The sequence below is a fragment of the Gavialis gangeticus genome, unplaced genomic scaffold, assembly GCF_001723915.1.
Source record: "Gavialis gangeticus isolate Ggan-Ray unplaced genomic scaffold, GavGan_comp1, whole genome shotgun sequence".
Lineage (NCBI taxonomy): Eukaryota > Metazoa > Chordata > Crocodylia > Gavialidae > Gavialis > Gavialis gangeticus.
The window spans coordinates 126,090,827-126,096,487 of NW_017729022.1; the positions used below are offsets into that span (position 1 = coordinate 126,090,827).

General features: G+C 46.4%; 1 long non-coding RNA gene across 1 annotated transcript in view; it reads left to right on the forward strand.

The window, feature by feature from the left end:
• The first annotated feature begins 3,112 nt into the window (after positions 1–3,112).
• Positions 3,113–5,661, forward strand: part of LOC109297062 — a 7,589-nt gene continuing 5,040 nt past the window's right edge. Inside the window, exons 1-2 of the long non-coding RNA XR_002097182.1 lie at positions 3,113–3,512; positions 3,632–3,633. This is a non-coding gene — a long non-coding RNA (uncharacterized LOC109297062). The remainder of the gene's footprint in view (positions 3,513–3,631; positions 3,634–5,661) is intronic.

Below are 5,661 nucleotides of genomic sequence, written 5' to 3' on the forward strand. Positions count from 1 at the left end.
CCATAGGCCACATCCTGCACCCCATCCGCCCTTCCCTCCAGCCCTGGCTCTTTTCCACCTGCCTATTATACCAGCCACCCAGCCATTGTTACACCTGCTCCATCCATCTCATCACACATCTAATTCCATCCTCATTCCAGTCAGTGGTTCCTCTATATTTCTTTAATGTCTAAATTAACTCTTCCTCTGCTCACATACTTATTGCTCTTTCACTTGATAACTACTCTAATCTGACCTGGGATTACACCACTTTGAGAGCTGTTAATTGTCCTGTAAACCTGCTTTTGTTCTACATGTTTGACTCTGGTTCTGTTCTGTAAGGGCAGCTTTGTGTATTCCTTATGTGTATACCCTCATTAATATACAAGTCTGAGGGGCTTGCATCTGTTTTCACTGTTAGTGGGCAAGGGTTATGCTGTTTGAGGTTAAAGTGCACAGCTATAAAGGGCAGATGGATCAGATTTTGTGGCCACCAGCTGTCCCTTCCAAATTGTAGGCACATACATTTTGTTGATGCCAAGTTATACAAAGGCCATTAAAAGGTCAAGCTTCACTATAGGCTAAGGGTCGACAAAGTCTGGCCTGCAGATTGGTTTGGGCCTGTGGTGGACTCCATTTCCCAGAAGCCCCTGTCAGTGGAGACCCCAGCAGCAGCTGGGCCATTGAGAATGGAGGACCAGGGTTTCCATGGAGACCAGCCCCAGCAGCACTGGCAGGAAGCAGGGCTGGGTGGGGAGCTGCTCTGGGGTCAGGATCTTGCAGTAGTGACAGCGTGGTCCAGAGCTGGAACAGAACTGTGATGTGCAGCCTGCATGCCTCAGGCAGGGCCGTGCAGGCAGCAGATTGTGGCCCTGCCCCAACTATGGACCATGCTGTTACCACCACAAGATCCCAGCCCTGGCCCTGCAGCTGGAAAATGGAGTCCGGCCACCAGCTGGAACTATTTTGTCCACCCCTGCTTTAGGCTGTGCAGAGGTCTGCAGTGGGGTGGCCCTCAATCTTAGGGCAAAATCAATGTGTGTGTGTGTGGATTAGGGAAGATTCTAGTCAGGTATTATTCCCTGGATAGGATGGGGGAAGAGAAAGCTAAAAGTGAATGGAAACAGAAAGACTGGCTTTTATTTTTTACAAATAATTAAGACTATGCTTTTTGGTGTGGATGGAAAGTGCAGCAACAGACCTAAAAATCAAGAGAAGTGTAAACAAAGTTGTTCTTTTTTTGTTCTTTTACTGTTAGAAGAGTGGTGGACAAGAAGAAATATTGGAAGAATGGGCCGTCATACTTACTTTGAACTGTACATGGAAAACAAAGTTGCAGTTACATAATTGTTGGAGGGTGACACATTTAAAAGAAGCTGACTTATCTTTCAATACTTTTATACAAAGAAAAATCATTCCCTGGATAGCCTTGTTGCTTATCAACTCCTCACGGAGAAGTGCTTGTGAGTACTAGTCCCTACAGGATAGGACATTCAGTGAGAAACTTGACACTCACCATTGCTAAAAGCTGAAATTCTTTGAGCTTGCTCTTCAAGTCTGAAAGACCTGCAGTTTCATAGGCACCCTGAAGAGAAGAAAGAAGGTGCAAGGGAGACCCTGGTGGAGCAGGGGAATGGTAGAGACCCCTGGAAGCAGCAACCAGAGCACTGCTCCCCAGCCATCAGAGCAGCTGTCCATAACACCGCACCCTGGCAGGACCCCCCAGCATCAGAGTGGCAGCAACTTCAGAGCAGGTCTCCCTACCTAGTACTTGCTACTTTGGCTGGTGTAGGGAGTAGAGTCCCCAGAGCAGAGCAGCAACCAGGGTTCAAATTAAACTTCGACTCTTGTGGGGAGGTCTGCAAAAAAATTGGCTGGGGTCGGGGCTGTGTGCACGGGTCCCCACCAGTACTGCAGGGCTGGGGCTGACGGCAGCAGCAGCCGGAAAGAGCTACCGCCACCTGGGCTGCTTTGAAAGGTGCGGGGTGGGCCAAGGGCTGTGTGTGGTGGCGCATGGTCTCCAGGCTGTTGGGGGAGGAGGGGGGAATGGGTTTTGACAGTCCCGCAGGGGGGTTCTCATCTTTTATGGGGGGGCTCAGCCCCCCCCCCCAAGCTCCCCTATAATTTGGACCCTGGCAGCAGGGAGTAACAAGGCCCCTGGGGTGAGCCTCCTTACCCAGAACTTGCTACTTTGGCTGGCATAGGTGGCAGAGCTCCTGGAGGCACTTCTGGGTGAGACTCCCTTTCCGAATGAGTGGAATAGGTAGGAGTTTTGCTGGTGACTGTGACTGAGATCTCTTCTGAAAAACAGTTAAGGGTTAATAGTTATAGAAGGTATATGTTTGCTTCCCTTTCCCCTTGTAATACACCCTGTTTAGTTTAACATTTGTTTTCAAGTGGGGCAGTTTGTTCATGTTAGAATACCCAATTAAAATTTATTTTTCCAGGTTTCTGGGTGATGGCCAAAGCTAAATTTGAGAAGTGGTGTAAAACCCCTAAAGCTGAACCTTTGGATTTGATTTAAATCAAATTGATTTAAATCATGATTCAAATCACTGGTCAGGAAGCCTCAATTTAATCATTGTTTTCTACCAAAAGTGCATTCGTGTTATTTGATATAACCGTAATACATATTATTCACAACTCAGAGACACATGTAGGTTTCATTTTTAAAAGGTACACCCTATACATTTTAAAGCAATGATTTATTTTGCTATTTTTCAGGTTAATCTTGCAGCTGCATCAGGAAACTGAATTGTGACCTTTAAATTGTTTTATTTAACTAGAACAACAAACTTAAGTATTTTGGATATTTTTCTTCAACAACAAACATGTATAATTATTTTAACAAAACAAGCATGTGTATTTTTGAATTTTTAACTATTTTAGTGATGTGAAATGTGTTTTTAACAAAAATTAAATAAAAGATTTCCACCAGGTCACCATGAGAAACTTAAAATATTGGGTTATGCGGAAAACTCAGTCTTCCCCTTCCCCTTCCTGTGTATGCATAAACTGGAAAGACAAGCTTTCCTGCTTTTTCAGTTCCCAAGCAATTTCTCGATTTAGAATGAATTAGTCCAAAGGAAGAAAATATTTTTTCTACACCTATAGAAGAAGCTACTGTAGTTAAAAGATGGATTATCACTTCAATAGTCTCTGATCGATCCAGGTGCTTAAGTGACTTCCACCAGTTTACTGGTGTGACTTTCTTTACAACTTCATCAGCAAACATATTTCTTGAATGGTTCACTCTTAGCCCTGAAATATATTGTAGTTGGTATTATGGAGGGATGATTCCCGGATGCCCATGTCATAGCCAACTCCTCTTCTTCCGCAGTTAAGGATTGACCCTGGTACCAGATATTGAAAATACTGGCAAGAAAATGAGCTGGAAATAGTGCTTGATCCATTTGTTTTTTTAATGCCTGTGATTTAATTCTGTCATTGCATATTTCTCTTTTTAAGTTCTCACTCAGTTCCTTCCAAATTTTAACAGCATCAGCAATAAAATAGCGATTTCTATGCACTTTGTTCAAGGCTACAGAAATAGGCTTCAGGATAGTCAGCATATGTTCTTCTAACAAGAACTCCCCCTCACTGCTTCTGGCCAGCAAGGACTGGTAGTGCAGGGACCCCAACCCCAATACAGAAGTTGCCTTGTGTTTCTCATGCCACTGAAACCCCACCCAAACTCTAGACCTGTGTTTACTCCCAGTGAGTCAATTTACCCATAGTGCACGCAGAGAGATCCCTCCAGTAATTGGCTGTCAAGGACTCTGAAGTCATAATGACCATGCACTGATGTCAGCTGGCTTGGATGACTGTCACAAAGTCCCAGCACAAGGTAACCAGGTGATAATGCTGTCTCCAGCTGCTAGTCTGGTTTGGGTTGGACCCAGCCCAGTTCACTCTGCAGCTCTCTCTTCATGGTCAGTAATTGTAGAGAGCAGGAAAATGCCAAGGCACAGACAAAAGCAAGGATGCTGGAGGGCATTCTGGGGCAACCTGACCTGCTGCTTCCGGCAAAAGAAAAGCTGGTAAAGTCAGTCAGGCATAGATTGACAGGGAAGGGAGGGGAGAAGAGAAAGACATGGGGACCCTCACTCACCAGCCTACGGTTAGGGGAGCAAGGGGTGGGAGGAACTAGCGTGCGGTCTAATTAGCCTGCTCAAACATAGGTCCAATCCTTCTGCTTTCAAGAAAATGGATCCATTTCTCCTAGGAATATGTCTCACTGTGCACTCTTTCCATCCCAATCCCTGCCATCTTTCTCATCTCCACTTGCCTTTTACACAACACCTGGCCAGTGTTACATCTAACTTGCTCCAACTGTTTGTCCTAGCATATCACATATCTGATTCCATCTCTAGTTTCACATCTCATTTTCTATGATTCTATGATTCCTCTGCCTTCCTTTAGTCTGTAGACTAACCTTTCATCTCATCTAATCTATCCTCTGTCCTGAGCTGGGGTTCCATCACTCTGGAGGATGTTTATGACCCAAATTCAGAGTTCAATGAGATTTCCAGAATATAGGCATTTATCAAAAACAGGTACAGCGGGTTCTTTTGGTTATCTTGATTTCAGCATCTGAATATTTCCTTTTATGGGCAGAGAAGCATAAGGAATAGTGTCCACTAATCCTTCCACCCACAGCTGGGAATACACTCCAGGGATTCTGACTCCTGCTCCCATGGCTCTAACCATTTCTCCTTGCACCCCTCCCAATATCAAGCCTTGCATAATGGTGGGGTGATGTCCCCTGTACACAGTGCTTTATCTGACCCACACTTTGCTCTCTCTGCAGGTCCAGGGCTGAGTCCATGGAGTCCTCCATTGCTAGTTGGGACACCCAGCACCAAGAGCGGATTAAGGTGGAGGACTTCTCCCACCTCTTTTACGATGACACCAGCACGGAGGAAGGTGGAGGAGTCATTGAGGTAACAGCTGTGGTCCACAGGGGAGACAGTGAAGGGGATCTGCTTCAGGATGTACCCCAGCTTGGGAAAGAGGACACTGAAGGCAGGGGAGACCATGATAAAATGGCCTGTAGGAGTGACCAGGAAGAGGAGGCCCCTGCCATCCTATGGGGCAATGCACAGGAGCAGCAGGTGGTGCTGACAGAGACAGTAGGCCAGGAACATGAGCACAGCATCCCTCAGACACAGTAGCCTTCCAGGGGACTGGAACGCGGCTGGGGTAGCAGGGATGCTAAGGCGCATAGTTGAGAGCCCAGAGGTTACAAGCTTGAGGCCATAGCAGAAGTACTCATGGTGCAGCCTGTCAGATTCCAGCAAATCTGTGAATTCTGCTAAATACCTTGTCACAAGGACACAAGAAGGAAGGGGGTCTGGAAGATCCTGAAAAACTGTGAAGCCATGCCCAGGCCAAAGGGGACCGTAGTACCCAGCTTCCTGTCACCACCTAGTCTGTGACAAGCAGACTCCCTTCCAGCATTGTTGGCATGAACATACCAGACAGCTTCTCCTGTATGGACAGCAAAGCAGAGCAGTATCCAGCCCTGTGGGGCAGAAAATACAACCACAACTCCCAAAGTCTACCTTTCCTGACTTGTGCTCCTGGAGGTTGTTAGTGACCACCCTCTGCCTTCATCTGTCCCTGAGCCACTGGACCTCCCTTTGAGGGAAGACACCAGGTTCCAAAGGGCACACCAGTCAG